General features: G+C 38.8%; 1 protein-coding gene across 1 annotated transcript in view; it reads right to left on the bottom strand.

Annotated features, from left to right (window-relative positions):
• LOC117468091 (protein kinase C-binding protein NELL1-like) overlaps positions 1–25,143 on the bottom strand; it is a 363,350-nt gene that overhangs the window by 142,243 nt on the left and 195,964 nt on the right. The window lies entirely within an intron of this gene.

The raw sequence follows: 25,143 nt of genomic DNA, 5'->3' as shown, positions 1-25,143 counted from the left end.
GCAGCGGCTCTTATCATCATCCCTGTCAAAGAAGACGCATACAGAGCAGGAAGTGGATTAGAGCGTGCTCAGGAACATGCTGTTTGCGTTGTCTGTGACGAAACAACTCTCAGGTAGGAGAATGATTGTGTGGTAGAAGTAAGCAGTGTGAGCAAGGTGTTTTCTTTCTACTTGTCACTTTAAAACTCAGACAAGGAGCTGCCATTCACAGAGCTGCACTGACAGACTCTCAGAGAGACACTGTGAAGACTGAAACTGTGACAGAGTCCTTCTGACAGACATAGCGGAGCAGTTTATCTAGATGACAGGTGCTGTGTGTGTGTGTGGGTGCCGGCTGTTCACACAGGTATATTTACTGCAAAGCTTAGAACGGTACTCCAGGGTGCCCGCTAACTGAAAAAAATCCATATCAGGCAGAACAAGGCGGTGCAGTGTGGGCCTTTTGCTTACAGTTTAACGGATTACTGCACAGCGGAGGTCTTATTTTTTCATGCATACTAAATGTAAACTGAATTGGCTGTGTCGAAGCAGAGAGATGTTTAGTATTGAAGATAGACACAATCTACTGGAGAACACTCTGGTGATTTACAAAAATGTTAGTTTAAATCTGCGCAGCAATCAAAAAGACATCATCCTGACAGTGTTGCAAATACTCATATGGCAACATAGAGAGTCCAATTTTGAGGTGTCTAAGAGTCATAATGTGGAAACAACATGGATGTTACAAAGAAGATGCAGGGTTTCCACCAGCTTATCTTAAGACCTAAATTGATCAGCGACTAAGAATCTGGGACATTTTTTTGTAAATACATTTTCCAGATGTGTTTTAAACTTTAAAGTTTGTGATATGGGTTGTGAACATCTGTAAACACAATACACTCACAATATGCTGTGTGTGTGGCACTAGCGATTGGGTTTGAAATACAAAGAGCTCAAGAGAAAAAGCAAAAGTGTGTGTTTGTGTCGCCTGCATGAAGTCAACAGTAAAGGTATGGCTGTGAAAGAAACAGTTCAGTATTATAGTTTGTTTGAGCAGAGCTGAGTGTTTCAGTTGGCAGTGAAGAGTAGGAGGATTATGGACGAGTTGCTCTGATTACTCAGAGCTCATGTTAGTGCAGACCTGGCACACAGCAGCTGTGGATGTGGGTTGTGAACATGACAGCTCATTGTACTGTACAAATATGTTGTATTCACAAGTAAGTCAAAGTTGGGATACAAAAGCTCAACTAAATGAAAATATTGTAGTCCTCCTGGTGTCAGTTGAAACACCTGTGAGTTTTGTATGAACATGATACCCAAAGGAATAACTGTGATTCAGCTTTTTTACTCACGGTAAGAAAAAATGTTATTTTTACTGTTTGTTTGAACCATACTATTCCCTACTAACACAGTTATGCAGGAACCTTGTAAAAAACCATACATGCAGTGTCTTACAAACACACAAACCAATCAGAGGCACAGTCTGAGATGCTCTAAAGGGGGTACTTGCAAACAAACAATTGTGTCCTGTGACAGGCTGGTAATCAGGAAGTGCTATAGATGCTGTGGAGTTATGAAAACAGGGTGAGAAGCTGAGAGGTAAACACAGATGCTGCCAGAGGGAAACAGTGTGAAGCCGTAGTGCTGAGCTGTGTACTCATGATTGAAATAGTACTTTTTCCTTTGTTTAGAGGACACGAGTACCGTCGCAGTCAAATGGACACATGCTCTTGATCTCTAAAAACACGTTTTAATAGCTTGCAGAAATGCATGTGGCTCTGCTTTTTGACTACAGACGTGGGTGCTTACAAGAGTCGTGTAAAAGATAAAACTCCAACCTGAACTGGTTTCATTCAGACAAGCTCTCATTCACGGTTTTTACTTATACCTACGAAAAGTAATGCACTTACATAACCCACATAATTACTTTGTTATCCCGGGATACTGTTCCCGAAAACTACCAATCTCAATATAAAGCAAACAAACTGTGCAATATTCTAACATCATATCATGTCCAGCCGGTTATTGATCGATCACCAAATAAGAACTTACTACCAACTAACAAAGTGAAATACATACTAAAGCAATAATGAGTTCATAACGTTTGACTGAGTTTCACCAAAGATATGCGCAGCCAGGCCAAAAACACACACTTATACAACACATGTACACACCTATTCAGATCAGTAGCCTACATTTAAAGTTATTAAAACAAGTCAAAGAAAATGCAATTGGCCATGAAGCAGTTTTGATCCAGGAACAAATAACAAATATAATTACAGGCTGAATCACCCCCTTTTCAATGGCCTCGGTTTTTGAATTTGATTCTGCTTGATTCAGTTATTTTACTCTTATTTTTTTTTTTTTTTTATATCTCCTATTTTTATAGTCTTTTATTATTATTATCATTATTTCCTTGATTTTATGTTATTTATTTTAGATTTTAGATTTTATTGATCTGTGTGAATCTTTGCTGTACTATTTTTCACGCTTACCCTGTTGCTGCTTTTGTACAACTGAATTTCCCCTCGGGGATTAATAAAGGTTCATCTTATCTTATCTTATCTCTTGTAAAATCAACATGCCTGAGAGCCAAGGGAAGCCAGTTAAAAGGGTGTTGCAAAGACACACAATAAGCATCCCTGTTTGAAACCAGTCGGAGGTCAAAAACAGGACACAGGGCTCGAGGGCAGCTCAATATTGAAATCAACACATTTTAACACATTGTTAAATATAGATGATTTGACACTAAGCCAGTCATACCGTGTCTGCTTTTTCAATAGAGCTGCAACCATTGATCATATAATTGATTATATGAATAACAGCAACAACAAAAATAATTTGCTTAGTAATAAAGTAATTTTTCCTTAAGAAATGGTACAAAGAGCTGTTTTCAGCCTATCAAATATGGAGATTTCCTGCTTTTCTCTGTTTTTTATCCAAATAATCAGAAAAACTGTGTTTGAACAAACAAAAGGAAAAAGCCAACACTTTAACAAACTGGGATGGTAATTTGAATAGACCGTGATTGATTGATTATTCTTGAAACATAATTTGATGAATCAATAATGAAAATAACTGCTTGTTCTACCATGATGAAGTACGGAAGAGGATTAGGGCCACATGAATATTTTTTTTGGGAGGATTTTAAAAAATATATTTTTTTTTTGTTCTGGGAAAAAAGTCAGAATTCTGACTTTAATCTCAGAATTCTGACTTTTTTCTCAGAACAAAAAAACATTTATTTTTTTGGGAGAAAAAAGTCAGAATTCTGAGATTAAAGTCAGAATTCTGATTTTTTTTCTCAGAATTCTGACTTTAATCTCAGAATTCTGACTTTTTTTTCAGAATTCTGACTTTAATCTCAGAATTCTGACTTTTTTCTCAGAACAAAAAAAATACCGGTAACTGTAGAACCAGCTTCAGTGAGAGATTTACACATTGCAGTAGGCAATTCCACACAAGGATGACCGGAAAATTACAGCCCTTTTGCTTTGGTTTTTTTTTTTAATTATTGGTTGATCCACAAGATGTGAAATATAGAAACGGAACAAATATCTGCCTGTAATGTGCCAGTGCAATAACAATTATTAAAGTATCCAAACATAAAAGATAGGTTTTGTTGCACACAACAATGCCTGCAAAACAGATGTTGAGACATAATACAACTTACCTTCAGAATGTCTTTCAGTATCAAAGCAATACTTGCAATTTTAGTAAAAAGCAAACAATTGTAATCATAACTTCTCATAACTAAGACAACTGGTAGAAGACTAGTTCAGTCTGTTTATATGCACATCTGAGAGTTGTGTGTGTGTGTGTGTGTGTGTATAGGGAAAGTGTGTATGTGTATCTACTTGTTTAGAAGAACCACCCAGTCCACCAATTGAAACTTTAACAAGACATTTGGAATCAAGGCAATGTGACACCTGAGGAAACATTTGATCATAAAACATTTTAAGCATTATTTGAAGATTATGTCTTAATTACTTTTTACACTAGTATAAAATATGTTCTAAATAAACAAGTATGCTTTGAACAAGGCACTTGCTTTGCAACTTTATATTCCAGTCAATGGTCAGATAAGGGGTTAGCTCCACATTCATGCTTTTACACAAGTTATTCACCTGGGTAAGTGGCATATCATTTTACAATTTACACAAAAAGTAAGAGGGAGCAAACAGTACATTGTATTTTACAACTGTCTGTTTCCATATAAGAACAATGAAGCATGCAACTGTTCTTGTTTGAATCCTTAAACATTTTAGCAGTATTAAAAGGTCTTGAATTACATGAACAAATTACATTTCTGTCAAGTCAGGTTTGTGTTTGTTGTAGTTTGTGAACACACCACCAAAAAAAGTCAGAATTCTGACAGTTACCGGTATTTCTGAATTTTTTTTTTTTGTTCTGAGAAAAAAGTCAGAATTCTGAGATTAAAGTCAGAATTCTGAGAAAAGTGTCAGAATTCTGAGAAAAAAGTCAGAATTCTGACTTTAATCTCAGAATTCTGACTTTTTTCTCCCAAAAAAATAAATGTTTTTTTGTTCTGAGAAAAAAGTCAGAATTCTGAGATTAAAGTCAGAATTCTGACTTTTTTCCCAGAACAAATTTTTTTTTTTTTTTTTAAATCCTCCCAAAAAAAATATTCATGTGGCCCTAATCCTCTTCCGTAATGAAGTATTCAAATAATTGTAAAAAAGAAGCTTCAGAAACCAGCATCACACACGCAAAATGCTTTAACATCACACCACTTTGCCTCGATCTTGTGAGTTTAAGATAAAAAAAGGCAAGTTTATGGCTGTGAAAGAAACAGTTCAGTATTATAGTTTGTTTGAGCAGAGCTGAGTGTTTCAGTTGGCAGTGAAGAGTAGGAGGATTATGGACGAGTTGCTCTGATTACTCAGAGCTCATGTTAGTGCAGACCTGGCACACAGCAGCTGTGGATGTGGGTTGTGAACATGACAGCTCATTGTACTGTACAAATATGTTGTATTCACAAGTTTATAAGTTGTGCTGTGAAACTATAAGCCTTCTGAATAATGTTTTTCAAAAAATATACTAAATATTGTGCATTTTGTTGTCTACAGCCATCATACTGTGGCCCTTTCTCATTTCATCAAATCCCCCTCCACGACTCCTCGACTCCTCGGTCCTGCGGTAGTGACCCGGCAATGAATTTTAGCGCGCCATGTTGAAGGACATCTAATTTCTCTAAATGCACTTCGAGGACCGAGTACCGAGCGTCGAGGAGGCTCTCTGGAGAAGCTATAACCGAGGATACACTGATGGGTCCTCCACGGTCCTCCACGGCTCCTTCGTGGATGCATTTCCGGGAACAGAGATGTTTCAAAGAGTCGTGACGCACGGCCGGACGTATCTCAGCCAATGACAGCTCTGCATGCATCCCCTGGATATTATTTTATTAACTGCTCTCATCGCAACGCGATGTTTCCAGAGAGAACAGCTGTGAGGTCCGTGCAGAAAGCAGAGCAGTGTGTATAATATATATCACTCAGTATAACAGGCCTACATTACTCTCTGTATTTGCTGTAGTTTAGTAGATATCTACAAACAAAGAGTCGATATTTTTCTAAAACCATTTAGTGCTTCACATTATAAAATACACAACGGCTGTAGCCTGATTATGCTTTAGGAGCTGTAGGTGTGTGTGGTACAGTGTGTGTGTGTTGTACAGTGCGTAGATGCAGCGGACAGACAGGTCTCAGTTGTTTTGGTGTCCTCTGCTTACTTTTAATACTTGTAAATACAACTTTTGGCCCGTAATGTATTTCCCTCATTGTAGCGACCAGAGAGAGGGGGGGGGATATATCCAGTCTCTGATGTTACGTTATTATGAGAGTGCTCTGTTTGATTCTGAAATGGTATATATTTATATAAGTGTGTGTGTGTGTGTGTGTGTGTGTGTGTGTGTGTGTGTGTGTGTGTGTGTGTGTGTGTGTGTGTGTGTGTGTGTGTGTGTGTGTGTGTGTGTGTGTGTGTGTGTGTGTGTGTGTGTCTGCATCTGTAACCTGTTATTGTCTCATTATACCGCACTGTGAATGAATCAAAGTAAATATATAAGTCATCATGAACACATCTGTCCATCAGACAGAGTGCTGCTGTGCCTCCTGTCATCATTAATGGACGTCTCTTTAAAATGACCGCTCAGAGGAGAGGAGTTCTCATTTCTCTAACCGCCTGCTGCTTCCCCTCCTCTCTCCTCGGCTCCCCTCCTCGACTCCTCCGTTCGCATCTCCTGTGGGCAGGACTAAGTCTCGAGGATAGGAGTCAAGGAGGGGAGTCGAGGAGGGGAGTTAGAGAAATGAGAAAGGGCCTGTGTTTCAATCAGATCTACTGTGTGTACCTGTTTTCCTTCAGGCAGAACCAGCATGAATGGCTTTGCTGTATTAATCTAACACACACACACACACACACACACACACACACACACACACACACACACACACACACACACACACACACACACACCCTTGATTGACCCTGTGCAGGCCTGTGGGCAGGGCACGGCAGCAGATGGTTGAATTTAGCTCTCATTGTGAAAATTCAGATACACACAATCACATTTGTCAGAAAGGTCATCTTCATTTAATTATGCAAGTTGAGATGATAACTTGTTTCAGATTATTGGCCATATTCAAACATTAGTAACCAGTTGCTACACTCTAAAAACAAGCTCAACAAAGAAAATCAACGCAACAGTTTGCATCGATGTTTATTGAGTTATTACAACTTCTAATGAAATTGTCTTAAAGCAACAAGTTATACAGAGTTAGGGGAGAAGGCTTTTCCTCTACAATCAGAGGTGTTTTTAATTACCACTTACTTAATAATTGGTAGCATAAACACAAGTTTTGAAGTTGATTACTCAAAAGATTAAGTTGTTCCGACTAGTTTTACCACATGATTTAAAAATTGTTTTAAGTTGTATGTACTTAATTACCCTCAATGTGAACACACGTTTTTAAGTTGACAACCATTTATAAATTAAGTTATTCCAAATATATTGTAGTCAATAGTTATTTGTCTTAGCTTTTTCATGTTTTTGCCTTTAAAGAAAGAAATTAATTAATTCCACAACAAAAATATTAGGCAATTCACTGTTTATTTCAACACATGATGTTTCAATCAGGAGAGACTTCATTTTGTTTGAACATTTATTGACACATGCCATATGATAAGGTGCATGAACACCTGAAATCACAGCTGACTGCAGGAGAGAGGAGAACCATTTCATAGTTTGGCTGCAGCACAGTGATTGGCTGCTGGAGAATGAGGTGAAATGTAATAGGTTAAAGAGAACGCTTGTGATGAGCTGATGCAGCTGCGGAGTGAATGTATATACACCCAGTCTTCCTGAAAGAACTTGCGCTGAGCTTCATTTAAATCTTGAAAAAAAAGATAAATAACACAAATTTGTATTTCCCCACAAATAATAAATAAACACATTAGCCATATTACCATGGTAAATGGGGACACAGCAAATAAATGCTGCCATCACAACGAAATTAGAGGCCTTTGCATATTTAAAACCAGTGCCTAATATGTAAAATCTGTAAAGTTTTTGTGAAACTACAGAAACAAACTCTCAATGGCCACCAATCTGCAGATCACACACATCCATTTTACAAAAGATGTATCAAAGATGTTTACACTGCCGACAGTCATTATTTCAAACGGTATGAACACATTTAACGCAGAATGCTTGCTCATTTGTTTCCCTCGACCACGATGGTTGCCATCGTATGGTCAGATCCTGAGGGTGGACCGGTCACTGATGAAGGCGATAGTCATGTCCTTTTGAAGCACATTAAATAATAGGTTAGCGCATAAGAGGTAATGAATTAGGTAATTGCATACTTTTTAAACGGTCACTCTTAGCGAATTCAGAGCTATTATTACCAGCTGCTAAAGCAACGCTGGTGTTGTTTTCACCTATTGAGTCTGCATGTGTGTGTCGTCATGGCAATGTGGTCCTGAAGACACACAGAGGTGCTTTTGAGTACTTTGCCTAGTGTTTAAATGCATGTGGACAGATTTTGTCACTCACAACCGTGCAAGTTTTAGTGTATCTTCTCATCTTTTTTGCAGGTTTCATACAATACTTGAACTGGTTGAGTGAAGAGCAGAAGCCACTTTTAAAATGTTACACAATCCTTTTCCCATGCCATTGCTGTCAACACCTATCCATGCTGAACGTTGCTAAGATATTATTGATTGGGGTGTGGCCAAAAGTGCAAATGCTTCAAAATGTAACTGACAGAGAGCAGTGTTTTTACACTGTGCCCATGGATTTTATTTTATTTCAAGATTTTTAATTACGTCGCTAAACTCCTTGAAAAGGTCCTCTTCCTTTTCTCCAAGGTACACGACAAGGCAGCGGATGGCTAGGTCTCTGCGTACTTCAATTGTATTGTGCTATTTTTGAAAAAGGAAAAAAAGAGAAATGACCTAAATGAATATATTCTGAATGGGAGACTGCCAACAACTTGCATTTCAATGACAACTCTAAATAACGATCCTACCTCAAGAAGTATGTCCTTGATCTGCTTCACCGAGATTCATTTTGAATAAAAAGCGATAATACAATAGTAACCAAAGTATTTTTACTCTCACAGTAGCCTCTACTGCTTTGTATCCTCTCACAGAACTATTCACAGTTCAAAGGCTGCTAATTTTGGTCAAACAGCAATTTGCCTATACAGTGCAACTACAAGGCTATCTACTGAATTTGAATGACAAAAGATGACACTCACCTTAAAATGTCCTTTGTATATTTCTATTTGTCTTAACTGTGGGAACTTGTCCAGGCATGTTACGTGGGAGTGGACTTGAAGTCCTTAACTCAAGGTGTAGAACAATTAAGTTATCAAGCCAATTGCATTACTTACTACAACTTGAATTCTGTTTTAAGTCAATTAACTCAGAAATCAGAGTTCAAATTACACACAATATTAAGTCGATGAAATTAACACAATTATTACGTCAAAACAACTTATAAATTAATGTTTGCAACTTTAAATGTTTATCTAAATCAATTAACTCACATTTTTATCTTGCAACCATGCATTTAATTAAGTGGAGGTAAAAGGTCGCCTGAATTCGTTTTTAGAGTGTAGGTAACGGTAATGTCTCACAGCTAAATTATCTAAGTCACCATTCACTGTGTAGCTGATTGGAGAAGGAAGAATTGAAAGCTAGACAAGTAGGAGCTGTTATTATCCTGACAGTTTCCACTGTGTTTTGGTCACTATGGTAAATTAATATCTTTCTAACTGACTGCACATCATGCAGTGTGACGGTGAGAGACAGCCAAACACATTCAAACAGGGACAGAAACAAAAACCAATATATAACTGAGAATACCAGAGAGAAAATAGAGAAACAAATGGAAAATGATGCAGAAACAGAATGAAACATGGACAGTGGAGATCGAAATTGAGCGTTCAGGATACATAAAGCGCCTGCGAGACATCACAGTGACAACATTGCACTTGTTGTGACTTCATCGATGACAGGCAGTAATCATTTGACAGGAGAGACGATTATGGATATAAATATTTGACAAAACTGTGTGGGAACGCTTAATTAGCTTCATTATTCATTCATTATTTCCATCTACAGCCAAGTGTAGAGGCACCTGAAAGCAGATGCTGATAACATGAATTGTGGATATCCTATTTTAAACACTTACAAATACATGTTAGGGCATTTTAGTATGTCAATATGAAGCCAGTTTCAGATACTCCATAACATCGATTAGTAGTACATACCACATTGTATCCAGGGGCGCCGTAAGGGGGTGAAAAGTTAGGACGATTCTAAGGGCCGTGACTGACAGGGGCCCCAAACATTTTTAGAACATTAAGAAAAAATGTTTAAGTAACCTTTCATCAATCATCAATGATTAACATTAATATAACATCATATTGATAATGTACTCACTAAACTTACGATTTATTTAACTTATTTTCTTCCAAAAGTTAATTACCCAAAGCCTCTGAACACCCCCATTTATTTACATGTAATGGTTTGGTCCTGCCTCCAATCGCTGTACACGCACTTTCTAGCAGCAGAGAGTGAGAGCATGTGAGGAGGGATGCTAGTACTTACGTGTGTACGATGTCTCAACGACTAACAAAGTCAGGCTTTCAAAAAGAAAATAAAGGAGAGAAAGACAAGAGAGAGGGACTAAAGGGCGACAGTATGTCACCCAATTTTTCAAAAGAAAAGGTGGGTGTGGTCTATGAGTGGTGGAAATGTGTCTGTTAGCTAAGCGTAGTCCATTTTAAATAATAATTGTTTTGAGGTTTTTCATTTCACTCCTCTTTTAGCTGACATTTAATAAATGCAGGTACATTTTTAGCAGCTATTCATACTAAATCAGTTGTCCCTCCCCTGGTGCCAGGACCAACAGATCCATCTTTAGGCTCAGCAGCCCGGACCCCCATAAGGCTTTGCAGTCTTGCCATGCTGTTCATTGAAAGCCAGTTGGCTAGAAAGCTGGACTTCAAGGACTTGATCAGTGACTTTGCCTGTAAGAAGGCTAGGCGCTGCATGGCTCTTGGTGAGTAAGGCTGAGCAAGTGCTCGTAATAACTGTTAAAGGACAAGGCTATGGTAACGATATTGGATCACTACACACAAGATGCATGACGAGAAAAGACTGAGAACAGGTAATAGGCTCTGATTTAGCACCACCATCAGGCCTTTTCATTTCCATTTCCGTTTTGTTGTCCGTTTACACTTTAATACCCGCTTATTTTGTAGTTGGTATGTATATTTAATTAAAACATTTGCTGCTTATGTTATTTTTTTTGTTATAGCATTTTATAAATGATAATATTGGTGTTAATGTTCACTTTATTTTAATTTAAAGGTGGGGTAGGTAAGTTTGAGAAACCGGCTCTAGATATACACTTTTTGTTATATTCCATGGAATGCTCTCAACATCCCGATAGCAATGAATGTCTTAAGTGTTTTGACAATAAATCCATAAAAAAATGTCATCTGTGGAAGCCGTAGTACTGTAAAAAGCACGACCAATCATTTTAGCCGGCCCGGCTAAAATAACTGGATGGCCTACCTGCCTGTCAGCCTTCCATCTGTGCACAAACTTATCTCGTGCCCTCGTTATTCGTGTGTGTTGGAGGAGGGGCTCTGTGTGGAAGTGGCAGATTTTCTCCGGCTGTGTATTTTCAAATTCTAGCGATCTCGAGCTGGTTTCTCAAACTTACATACCCTACCTTTAAGAGGTCATGTATATTTAAGTTATATTTATTTTGATTGTTCAATGTTCCATTCAAACATGTTATTGTTTTTTTCAGTGGATGTCCGCTCATCATCTCAAGCTCAACCTTGACAAAACTGAAGTGCTTTTCCTTCCGGGAAAAGATTGTCCCACTCTTGACCTGACCATCAACATCGGCACCTCTGTTGTCTCCCCGACCCTGACTGCAAGGAATCTGGGTGTGATCCTGGATAACAACCTGTCCTTCACTGCAAATATCGCTGCTACTACCCGCTGCTGCAGATACACGCTTTTCAACATCAGGAAGATACGTCCCCAGCTGACCCAGAAAGCGACGCAGGTTCTGGTCCAGGCTCTCGTCATCTCACGCCTAGACTACTGCAACTCCCTCCTGGCTGGTCTACCTGCATGTGCCATCCGACCTCTGCAGCTCATCCAGAATGCAGCGGCTCGTCTGGTCTTCAACCTTCCTAAATTTTCCCACACCACGCTCCTCCGCTCCCTCCACTGGCTTCCGGTAACTGCTAGAATCCACTTCAAGACACTGGTACTTGCGTACCATGCTGCGAATGGATCTGGCCCTTCCTACATCCAGGACATGGTTAAACCGTACACCCCAGCGCGTGCCCTTCGCTCTGCATCAGCCAAACGACTCGCTGCACCCTCGCTGCGAGGGGGACCCAAGTTCCCATCAGCAAAAACACGTGGGTTTGCTATCCTGGCTCTTAAATGGTGGAATGAGCTCCCCATTGACATCAGGACGGCAGAAAGCGTACACACCTTCCGGCGCAGACTGAAAACTCATCTCTTTCGACTCCACTTCGAGCGATAGAATGACTAACAAAGAACTGCTAACAGAGCACTTATATACTAATAAAGGACTGGCTTATCTAAAGCCAGTTGAGTAGCACTTGAATGATTGGCTCTATGAAACCTGATGTACTTTATGATTCTGTTTTCCTCAAGGTTGTGTCTTCCTGGTCGAATGTACTTATTGTAAGTCGCTTTGGATAAAAGCGTCAGCTAAATGCAATGTAATGTAATGTTATTAAAAAGGCATGTACACCATAAAAGATGACTATTGAGGTCTATTGTCAGGAATGTTAGTGTTATATCAAATAGTGAATTCTACTGCAGCAGAATGTTGCACTTCTGCACAGTGTTATATGTTCACCGCTCAGTGTCAGTAAATATTGTGCAGTTAGTATTGGACTACAAGATAGATGCAACCTCCATTTTGTCCCCTTAAGGGAAGCCAGTCCCCACACGTGACTGTGTAAACAGATTTAGGTCCAAGGATAGTAATGCCAGGCCACACATACACACACACACACACACACACACACACACACACACACACACACAACACACACACACACACACACACACACACACACACACACACACACACAGTAATTCCATAGAGACAGTTGCATACCCTGAGCAGATATGTGAAAAATATTCTATGAATGCAATTCCACTGATATTGTCCACTCTATAGCTTCTTACTTCAGGTACACAAGCCCAGTATGTTTTGGTTACGAAATTACATATTTTTTCGGAGACTTCAGGGTCTTTCTTTTGTCTCAGGATCTTTTACAGACTTCTACATTTTTTATTGAGTTTGTAAATGTTTTTACATGCCCCGCTGCTGCTGTGCCCTATTTTCCTGAAAGGTAGATGTGTCAGCATGGGGCCCAGCGGGAGGAATGGCAAAATGACAGTAGAGTAGCTGAAGAGAAGGCTGGTAGAAGCAGCTCTCACACTCACACACACACACACACACACACACACACACATCTATTTGTCCCTGAGACGGCAGCTGTTGGGGGGGCAGCGGCAGCAGATGGTCTGCTGTAGCTCTCATTGTCCGTGAATGCTGCGACAGGGAGCGAGGAGTGCCCTTTAAGGCCCGGCCTCGAGACGCCACGTCCTGCGTCCGTGTCACAGTTAACCTCTTCGCCATAATTAAGGGCAGCCCCTCGGGTTCCTCTGACAACAGAGAGCAGCTGGAGGACAGAGGAGGAGGAGGAATGGTCGAATCCTCCAGACGAAAGGCAGGTGAGCGGCTCTCATGTTCCAACATGACACACATACAGTTTGTATCCTCAGGTCATCTGAACACAAGTGAGTATTACTATAATTGTGGACATATTCCAAGACTATCTGCTTGCTCATCTGCAACAAAGCTGTCTCTGCACTCTCAATAAGTCACATTAACCATCTAAAACTCTTAATAGCAAACGTAATCATAAACCAACACTAACATTAAAGTGGAATCCCCACTGTCTTCACTTGTACATAACAATTAAATAATCAAGGGAAACTATGTTTTGGTTTGCTTATTTAAAGGGGCCTTATCATGAAAAATGCACTTGTTGATGTCTTTTATACATAAATATGTGCTCAGAAAATAAAACCCTGTCTCTTTTCCTCCGTACCCAAATCGCTAAAAACGGGGCTACAACGGAGCTGATCCAGATTTGCGTCCGATATGACGTAATATCGGAAATGTGGACCCACGGCACTTTCAGAAACGTTGTCCAACTGTTTTGGACGTAATATGGTCAGTGTTTACATTAGCATGGCTAACACTCAGAGCTAACCTGTACTGGAGAGCATGTGTGTGAAGAAGCAGGAAGTAAAAAGGAACTCACCTTGTGGTATAACGGGCAAGAGAGAAAGCCTTTGAGCTCCGTACTTTTCAGAGAGAATCCTTGATAATCCATGATATGGCGTTTCATCAACGCAGTATTTAGTTTAGACAGTAGCTGCCGGGTCCCGCATGAGCTCAGCCCCCTCCTTTTTTATTTGTAATCAATGTCTTATTTTTTTAAAGCTTTATACCCAAAATCCGCACTTTTGAAACAGGAAGTGAAATAGAGGGATATGAGGCATGGCTATAATGGGTGATCTGTTTGGTATTTTGAGCAAAACACTTTTTTTTTATATATATTTTTATATATCTGAGACCTATGCTATTGCCTAAAAATAGCATGATAGGTGCACTTTAAACGATATTAAGGAAAAGGTTGATTTGAAGGTAAAGAAACAAAAAAGACCACTTAAAATAGTTGCTAGGACCACATACAATGTAAATATAAAAAGAAAGAGGGAAAGCCTACCAGAACAAAGTCTTTGCTGTATGTGCTTTGCAAAATATGCTGAAATGTATTATTGTAATGAAAATACAGTAAATCATGGGGATTCCTCACACCCAACAGACATTGTTTAAGCATTAAAGTTAGATTGGTGCATGCAAAATTAGCCAGTTTACCTACATACTCTTAAATTGCATGTGTTCCAGTTCTTCATTGATACATGCCTTTTCAGCAGATCCTTGTGTCGTGTTGCGTATTGATGGTTTATTTTGACTTAACTAGTTTATTATAGGCTTATCAATTTGTTTGCCATATAAACTTGTATTGTACAGTTGGTTTAATGTTTTTTATCCTTTTTAGCTGACATTTTTGTTTTTAGATATTGTTTGGCCAGAAGTGTACACAAATGACCTCAATCTAAAGTCATTTAGTGAAGGATTATCTTGATTTTGTAGGGTTGAAATGCAGATAATTGAAACAAAGATGGGGGCAAAACAGCTAAAGTTAGTTTTATACCTTCATTCCAACTTAATCCCAAACCTAATCGTAATCTTAATCCCTAAAATGATCCCATTTGGGGGAAAAAAGTGATGACCAACTCAAATTCTGCAGCTGTTTCGGAGGGATTTGTATCAACAATTACACCCTAAAATGCATCTCACCCACCACTCCAATGTACCTGATCTGAAAGTAATGTATTACAGATGTAGCACTCCAGATAGGACTCACATGGGTGTGTCCCAGTCAAAAGCCCAGCGGATGCCAGTGGCTGGGGGTGTTGCCAAATTGCTAGAGGGCGTTGCCAAATGTCCCCATTTGTTCAATTACAGGAATTAACCATGAGATGGCGCTTCATTCACAAATACACAAAGACAACTGGGTGTTGTAGAACTTAGTCTTACTTCTCAGGGTTAGGTCCGGTCTGACAGCGCTTAGCTCTCTGCTGCAGAGAACATTAAATGATCGTGAGGATGATGATTGAAAATCGTTTGTTTGAGCCGGGCTGCATTTCCTGATGAAAAAACATAGCGATGGTTTTGTACTTACACCTAGGCCTACGTGAATTAAACAACATTATTTTGTTAAATAAAAACATGGTGATGTTTTGTAAATGATTACATGTCTCTTATTTAGCACAGAATATGATCCTATCCGTGACATATGGATCTTAACAAATATTCGATCAGATACCTATATATCTATCAGCTGTTTATTTCACATGAGTTCCAGTGTGGCAGCTTTTCACGGCTCCCCCTGGTGGATCCATGATCCATTGCAGCTGGTTTAATTAAAGTTACATTTATTTATCAAGGGGGCGTATCAAGTCCTGCGGGGAGGTTTTCCTTTTCAGCAGGGGCCCACCCCGTGCAGATCATGGACCCGCACGGGTAGGCGTCTGAAATGAAGCGCTACATCTGTACTTATTCTTGTTTAACACAACACAACAAAGCAGCAACTACTGTAAACACGTTCTGGACAACCTGACGAATAAGACCAGACTCTCAGTGTCCCGGTGACAACAACAGGAGGTCTTGTTTCCGACAACACGTTGACAACAAACTTTGGTAATACATCAGCCATGCAGGAGGCGCCACATCTGTTTCTGACAGCATTCACACTTGTCATCTGCTCTGCCAGCTGCAAGACAGCCCACTTAGAAAACCACAAAGCGTAAAATGCATGATAATCAGTCCTAAACTGATGCCTCTGAATCCACCCGTGACCCATGAATACGAACATGTTGTGATGAAAACGGTCACATCAAAGTGCCCGGTCCATCATATCTGCTCATTATTTAAGACACAGTGTGTTTGCTTTCCTAAGATTACATCTGATTGATTCCACCACATTTACCCTGCTGTCATATCTCACATGCTGTGTTACCTGTGACTGTATCTTATGTTGATTTATATTGGTGTTACTGTGAAGTTTTAATTGATTTCACTTGAGCTGTTGTAGCCAACAAAAAAATACAACATTATATTTCATAGAATCAAAATGTAAATGTGATCAACTTTTTTGTAAATCAACTTTTCCCGAGATGGTTCTTAAAAGATACACTGTGATGTGTCATTTCTTTATATACAACGTGAGCTGAACCCATTCTCCAAAAATCAATGTAATTACTACCTGTATTAAGTTCACTGGCAAAAGCTATTTTTGTACAATTGTTTTTCATTTTTTCATTTCAAACCTTTATTTAACCAGATTGGTCCCATTGAGATCATAGATCTCTTTTTCAAGGGAGACCTGCAGCATATAGGTTCCACATGAAACATAACACAATAAAGGACATTATACATTATATTTACAGGATACATAGTTATAGACATTTACAAGTGCCCATTGTATCAGCAAGCATTTCATTTAGCCAAGCTTTAAAAACATGCAGAGGAATGAGATTGCTCAGTTTCAATTTCAGTTTCAAGATGAGAGTGGTTGTTGGAATTCTTTGTATTTTACAAACATGATGATCCCTAACCTTGAAGTGAGAAGGTATAATAAATTCAAACACAGCAAAAACGATGTTAAACTGGGGAGACGGAAGGAAAACTACAAAGGTCCGTGTCCAAATAGCACCTTTGTCTTGTGGGCCGCTGGGCAGCGATTGCTCCTGGTGTTTTTTTATTGTTTCTTTGACAACCACATATCAACAACGACTATCATGGATTTTATCATATTTTCAGGCTATTTCACAATGTTTTCTTCACTCAAAGCACCTACAGGAAGACTCTTGCTCTCACACTTGATTGAGCTCGTCACAGCTCAGGTTGACAGCCATGTAGCGAGAGAGGAGGATGATAAAAGTCACACTCTCACTGGCAGCAACATCTGGTGTCCACCCGGTTGATCTTCTCCAACATGGGCTTTTAGGTCTTTGTTATGATTTGTTCTGCCTATCAAACCTTACTGGTTGCTATTCAACCGTAGCATCTTTAGATACTCTCTTGATCCTAAATGAAAATGCTTCTTGTGAAAAATCTAAGTATCCACTTCAATGATACATGCTGCCTTGCATGAGTGAATACATTCATTTTTTTTAAATCATCATTCACTTTACCATTCATTGTGTTTGCCTATGACTCATTATGAAGTAGCTGTCTTTGTTTCCCGGAAGAGAGCTGAAAGTTAACAACCTCCCATCCAGGGTGACCCAGCTGTCGTTTCACACACATTAATTCTGAAAAGGCAAAAGGCAGTTTGAAGGGATTTTTTATGAACTGTCATGTTACTGCTCCTTCCCTTTGTCAGGTGTAATATTTTCATATTTTATTTGACGTGTCGTTCAAAATCTCACTTAATAATTTGACATCTTACGGTAGGTTAGATGTCAGAGATGTTTTTTTCATTTCACTTTCAATCTAACAATAACTCTGTATTGCAGTTATTCTACTTATTAATACACCTTATTATGTTGCCATTAAACAACTTTGGTGTTTAGTGTGGCCAAAAATCTTCACAATGTTCTCTCAAATGACTGTAAATGATGATGGAGGGTAGGATGACTTCCTAATATTTGCTTAAAGAATAACCTGCATTGTTGCATGGTGTTGCACTCTTCCAACCAACAGTACGGATTAAGGTTTGTTGGGTCAATACAAAAATAGTTTTTTCCTCAATGACCTTAACACAAAAAGGGAAGTAGGACTTGTTCCACTGGTGTTACTGAAATGTTGCATTACACCCTATCTCCAAAATGGTGCAATCCTACTGCTCATGCGTTCTTGGAGGCCGAAAGAGGACAACATCGTACACCCTCACAGGCCGCATATGACCCACAAACTGCTCACAGCAGTATATTCTATTTTCTTTACGGCCACTTCTAAGGCTGACCTCTCCTCATATAGCTCCAATCTAAAATGGCCACACATTTGGCAGTCATGCATCTCTCTTGGAGGAGCCCAAACCAGATAGTTATTACATTTAAAACAAATAGTTCACTCAAAAAACTAAAAAGAAAGCTATGCCATCAAAAAACTGCAATATGCACTTATAATGCCTTGGGGACATGTATTACAGATAATTCCCTGAGGTTTTGGAACAAAGAGGGTGTGCAACCAATTACTTTCTTACAAACAATTATGTTACCTAATGACAGTACCTTCTGGATATGGTGTGTGATGTCTAGCTATGTGATAGTACAGCAACAATGACACTAATAGCCTGAAGATGAAAGGCTCTGCAGTCGGTCCATATGACTTTCTGACCCCCATAGATAAAGCAAGCGTTCAACACTGCTATCTACAGTATACAATCTGTACTGTAGTAGATCTGTGTGTCCATTCAGTCCAGGGTGGGTGGTAAGGGGGATAATGGGGTTGGGGTGAATGAGAGGGATTATGGGCAGGAAGGATGTGGGGGTTGGTGGGTGTTAGTCGGGTTGTAGAGTACAAAATGTGCCCTTTTTTCTCAATGTCAAAATTGTATTGTTTTTTGCATGGATACTTATCATTATCTATGACTGGACACACCTTTTAACATTATATATATGTTTAAATGGATGGAAACAATATATAAGAAACGTCTTTGCATTAAAGTCAATTATAGTTAATCACGTCACATCAGACACAGTCAATATTTCAATCAAATGTGGTTAATTGTTACACCCCTAAGTCCTGTAGGGCAGGAAGGCAATCTAAAAACAGATTTAAAGCATATCCATTTAATACAATTTTTTTAATTCCTTTGTGAAACCTGGAAACTAATACCAACTTTGCTCCGATTTCAGTGAAATAGAAACACCCCTTTTACTTTCTGCATTACATTTCTCATTAACTTCCATTCCTAAATCTCCAATGTCTCCTCTGGTTCATCCCGAGGAGACCTGCAGTCTGCCTCGTCCACCTGTGTCCTTCTCCCCTCCACGACTCGATCTACCTGGACTCAGCTCCCCCACTTTCCTCCCCCGTCTGCACTGATGCTATCAGCCCCCGATTCACTGTAGCCGCCTCAACTCTTATAATTGACACAGAACACTGCTGCCTGGCCAGAGCAGCTGACATTCAGCGCAGTCTGAAGGACGGCTAGCGAAATGAGGAGCATATTATAGAATACGCCGCCAGCACAAACAGGAGGAAGAGCCACTTGTAATGTGATCTGCTCCAACGCTTAAATATCAAGTGCAATTAAATGCCAGTGACAGCGGGATGGAGACAGGCTGCATGTGTGTCTGGAAAAATGTTTGTTCTCAGACGGCAGTGATATCCTTTATATAGTCAGCTGTCATTTACTGTGTGTGAGTGAAACAGCAGGTTTCTGCCCTGGCAGGAAGAAAACTGTCCCACTAGATTTAATGAAATAAGGACAAATTCTGAGAAGCAGATGACATTTGCGGACACAAACAGTGTGCCAAATGTTGCTCCACCGTGAGAGATGACATTAACATGAATTGAACGCCTTTCAAATCCTGCAACCTTGGGCTGTCGTTAGCAATGGCAGGGTTGAAGGTTCCAGTATTAATTCCACAGGAGATCCCTGTCATGTGGGCGTTATGATAAATGATCAACGTCGACATATGCAATGGAATATTATGTCCATGTTCTCTGCATCTGTGCACTGGTTCAGTCAGGCAGGGTGGCAGGGCTCCAGATGAATGTAGGACCTAACTGATACAAAATCTAAATGTCATTTTATTATCTATAGCTATTGTGGCATACTAATCTGGCCATACAAATGTTGAGAAAATACATATTAATATTTATTTTTACAGGGCTTTAGAAGAAAATCGGGTAACACTTTATATTAAGGTACACAAATTAACCATCAACTAGTTGTTAATTAACATGCATATTATCAGCATATTGGCTAAATAACAATAATAATAATAATAATGTATAATATAATAATAATGACTAATAAAGATTAGTCATTATAAAACACTTATTAATGCCTTATTCTACATCCAATCCAATCCAACTTTATTGATACAGCACTTTAAAACCTCCAGACCAAAGTGCTGTACAGAGAGATACATAACATATAAAAGCACACAGCTCAGCTCACAAAACATAAAAATAAGTGTAAAATCACGTAAAATATATACGAACACAAAACAAACCAGAATAAACGTAATCGTATATGTTACACTTGCATGTATGAGATCATTAAGTGTCTTGTAACTTCTTTTTTTTATAGTTTCACTCCATTTGAATGTCGTGGACTGCAAATAAGTCAATAAAGGAACATGGCTGCTCATTCCCTGGCTCTCAAAAGAGTTTGGCTGGCTGTTTAATCTATGTTCACACTGAGACAACACATAGAGAGAACAGTACACCTATTGAGTAAGTACATACAAGCAGGTCACACAGTATGATCACAAATACATAAACTCTGTTAAAAATCAGTTTTTATTAAAAAGTACACGCTGCATATGTGTTCTCAGCCTTGGAGAAACTTGACATGTTTTGGTATGTGTCTGAACCTCTCTTCAGTGGTTCATTAATAAAACAGATATTTCAAAGTGTGCCTACTTTGTTCATGTGCTGTTGAGGTTAATTTCAGTAGTTGTGTGCTATAATGTATTTACAAAGTGTGAAGAGGAGGCAACTTTAGAATAGGGAACCTGTTCAGGTCAATTAGAGTCAAACTACTAGCTTATTGGTTATGAACAAGACTTCACTTTAAAATAGGGAACATGCTCTTAGATATAAACACATACTATTTAGACACCATTAACACTTATAGTTTCATGTCTTGTTACCTAAAAAAAGAGGATATTAGTTAAGTGTTATTATGGGAGAATTACTATTCTTGTGGTACTACTGCCTTATTAGGCCCATATTGAGCAGAGTTTATTAAGACCAAAACTCATGTACAACAACTTCCTTACTTGTTACTACTTCCGCACTAATTAGAGGGTTATGGAGGAACTAATGGCTTATTACTTGTAGAATATGGTCATATATAATAAGGCATTAATAAGTGTTTTATAATGACTAATAAAGGGCCAATATACTGCTAATATGCATGTTAATTAACAACTAGTTGATGGTTAATTTGTGTACCTTAATATAAAGTGTTACAGACTTTTATCTGAGGTCATTTTATATTGTGTGTTTATATTTAGTGTATGTACAATACTTTATCATAAACAATGCTGGAGTGACAGTCCAATGTTTTACATTAATCTAATTTTGTTTTACAGAAAATAAAAAACACTTAAAAAAATGCCCACCTATAGAGGGCATTTAATAATACTAACAGTATAATTAGGATTGATGAGAAGGATTAACAGTGCGTATGTCAACAAAATGATTGTAGGACATAATGAAATGTGAAATTTGATTCTCTAGCTTGTTTTTTCTGTCTCTAGCTGTAACCGCTTTTTTTTCTGCTCCAGTCCTTCCCTGTCCTCTGTGCTCTGCAGCAGTGAACTCTTGTGGGCCCCGATGGGAGGAGCTGTCTCTGGGCAGGGGAGGCACTCAACCCTGCGTCAGGTCAGCCATTTTACTCTTTTTTTTCCATGTTCCACAAGTTGTACACTGTAGGAATTGGTGAATCGTGTGTGTGTGTGTGTGTGTGTGTGTGTGTGTGTGTGTGTGTGTGTGTGTGTGTGTGTGTGTGTGTGTGTGTGTGTGTGTGTGTGTGTGTGTGTGTGTGTGTGTGTGTGTGTGTGTGTGTGTGTGTGTGTGTGTGTGTGTGTGTTGTGTGTGTGTGTGTGCGTGTGGTTGTGTGTGTTTTCAGGTGTGCGACCTTTCCACAAGGGCACCAAGCTCAGGGACAGAGATTAATGATAGGAAGCGTTATCTCTCTTTCAATATTAAAGGATGGAAGTGTTATTGTTGTATGAACAACAAGAGGAAGAGAACATCAGCAGAATCAAACCTTTCCAGTACCATCCTACTGTTAATATAAATCCATTAACAAAACGTTTAACCTCAAGGTGCTGGCACTCAATGTCTACTAGTAGCCATCTTTTAGCTCTTAATCCACAGAGACAGGATTAACTCTGTTTTTGTAACTCTGAGTTCACTGTACACACAGCTATCTTGACTCCATTTTTAATCTTTCTCTTATGTTTGTGGATGTATTTGAAAAAGTGCACATTCACATTCCTTTTCAAAATACACAAGTATTACTATATCCTTTGATGTCATAAAACAAGCCATTCTTGATTTAATATTGAACTATGTATATTTAGTAACTAGTAGCTAACTACATTTCCCATGACGTGGCATAGAGAAAGAGGGGCAAATGCAGGCATTTCACAACTCACACAGAACCAAAAAGGATATTTATGGGTACGTCAAACGCTGGTCAATGTGTTGTCAGCGTGGTCAATGGATGTTATCATTTAAAATTGCGCTTTTAATACATTTTGATTTAAGTTATTAACACGTTTTGCTCATTAGCCTGTGTTTTCCCTGAGTTGCAGATTGTTGACCTCTCACAGCTGTGTAATGTTTCCTTTTATTTAGCAATAGTCTCCAATTTCTAATATATCTACGCTGTTCCACCCACATTAAAATGTCACAACTTGACTTTCACAAGTTTAAAAATCATGCAAAGTTAAACCTGCTTAGTATTTAGATATCAACAACCAAAAATACATTTAGGAATTTACAATCTTTGTCTTTCAGGTTTAACTACTTCTGGAACCAAACCTAGACACTATAATTGTAATGAAAATCTCTGTAGAGATCAGTCAGCTGTCTTCACTCATACTCTTGAAGGAGATGTGTAATTCTGTGGGCTGAACATTATGTTAGTCAACACGCAACACAGCTGGAGAGAAGGGTATAACATCACTCCGCTGCTAGAAATGCATGTAAATGATCCCTTTGGGACAAATACACCGCAGGTAAAACACAGGCTGTTAAATAAAAAAAATCTACATGACACTGTTATCTCATCCAGTAGTTGTGCTTGATCAGGGAAAGTGTGGGAAAGCGATATGACATCCATTACCACAAACCTGCCAAACGCTCCTAATCACAGCCAGCGTTGCTTGTCAGAATAAAGACTTTCAGTTTAAATGACTAAAGTCTCTGATGTCCCCTCAAGCAACTTGTTTCTTCTCACATGTTTTACCATCCTGCAGCTTCAACAACTGCTACCAGGATACACTGATTTACTGCAAGAAACTTTCATCCAATAGAAATGATTCTCTAAATTGAACTCCAATATATAGTGCTACAGTGTTTCTACTGATGAAAGTGCTATAATGCATATTGCACTGCTGAGGAAACGGCAATCTACGTTTGTCATGCATTATAATTACACCGTAGTTGTGTAAATGTTATGACAATAAACCTTCCAATGGTGTATCTTGAATTGAATTGAATAATGGTAATGATAACAAAAAAAAGTAGTACACTTGGAATTGAATCCCAACAAAGAAGTGGTTTGCATGATAATGTGAATGTGGGGATTTAACTCTGCTTCACACTCAAACTAACAAGTGTCAAAAGACTGCTGAAATGTTTAAAGCCCAGCAATGTTAACTGCAATACAAGTGTACTGGACCGAATAATCAGCATGCTCATCATTATAGTTTTCTGAAAATCTTGTTATGCTTTTCTGTGAATCTGGTTGCTATTATATATATATATATATATATATATATAATGGGGAAACCATTGGATGAACAAAGGCTGGCAATACATACATAAACAGGTCTTTGAAACAATACATTCGACAAGTCTCTTCTGAAAAGCTTAAATGTGCTTTGTTGGCATTCTGACCATTTGTATTTTGCAGTAAAATGTTTGTAAATGGCATAATGTAAAGGATCATCAAACTCCCTGAAGACCATAACAATAATAATTGGATATGTTATCAATCAGATCACTGATAGATGAAAAATAAGATTTTTTCTTTAATCTGGTGTTCGTCTTTGTTATTATTATTGTAATATTATATTTTATTATAATGTTATGTTTGCTGTGAAGCACTTTGGTAAACCCTCTGTTTTTAATATGTGCAATAGAAATACAGTGGATTGGATTTGTGAAACACTATCTAAAATCATTATAATACAACCTCCTGTAACAATGGCCAGAGATGTCTTGGACCAAAGTGTTTGGACGTGCCCTCTGAAGTCCTTTAGCCTCTCACATAGAAGGTCAAAAATGACTTTCATACAGGAGCTGTACATTTACATCAGTACCCCTGGCTTTGCCCTTACTCCTGCCTTTGTCCAATAAATAATTCCTTGCTGGTTTATTTCAATCTTCAGGAGATCAGAGCCTGCTCTTAGCCGTGCGGGCCGACACACACCGGGTTGCCGCACAACACTCCAGAGTGACATCACCCTCTTCACTTCAAGGTCACCTACAGTGGGCTACAGTCTCAGGCAGATTTGAGAACATAACTTCATCCTGCTTTCCTCAGATGATTTCAGTTCAGCTGTCTGTTTCCACTTCATCTACCATGAGTGTGTGCGTCCTCCATTACTGTGATGTCATGATGAATAGGTGGCCAACAAAGCGGAGTAGAGCTGGAGAGAGCGGTGGGGAGACGGAAAAGCGATCTCTCCTTTGCCTCTTTATCGCTCTATTTCATCATGGAAATCACCTCATTTACCCTGAGCAGTTCTCCATTCATCTCTTATTGTCACTGGCAAAACCCATTTTCTATCTGCACCAGCGTCGTGTGTGTGAGTGTGTGCCTCTTTGTGTGTAAGACATTCACGGAAACGGGGAAAAAGCTCACTGCATGCAGTTGCATTATGAACTCATTGTACTAGTGTTAACATCAGCAAACAAACTCATAATGTAGGATACATTGTTAATCAGTTATTTATTTATCAAATTCACTCATTTAAGCAAATATATGAGTTTTTCTAATCTAC

Source organism: Pseudochaenichthys georgianus, chromosome 3 (genome assembly GCF_902827115.2).
Source record: "Pseudochaenichthys georgianus chromosome 3, fPseGeo1.2, whole genome shotgun sequence".
Taxonomy (NCBI): Eukaryota; Metazoa; Chordata; class Actinopteri; order Perciformes; family Channichthyidae; genus Pseudochaenichthys; species Pseudochaenichthys georgianus.
The sequence above is the reverse complement of the archived record's forward strand: the minus strand, read 5'-3'. Positions and strand labels throughout refer to the sequence as shown.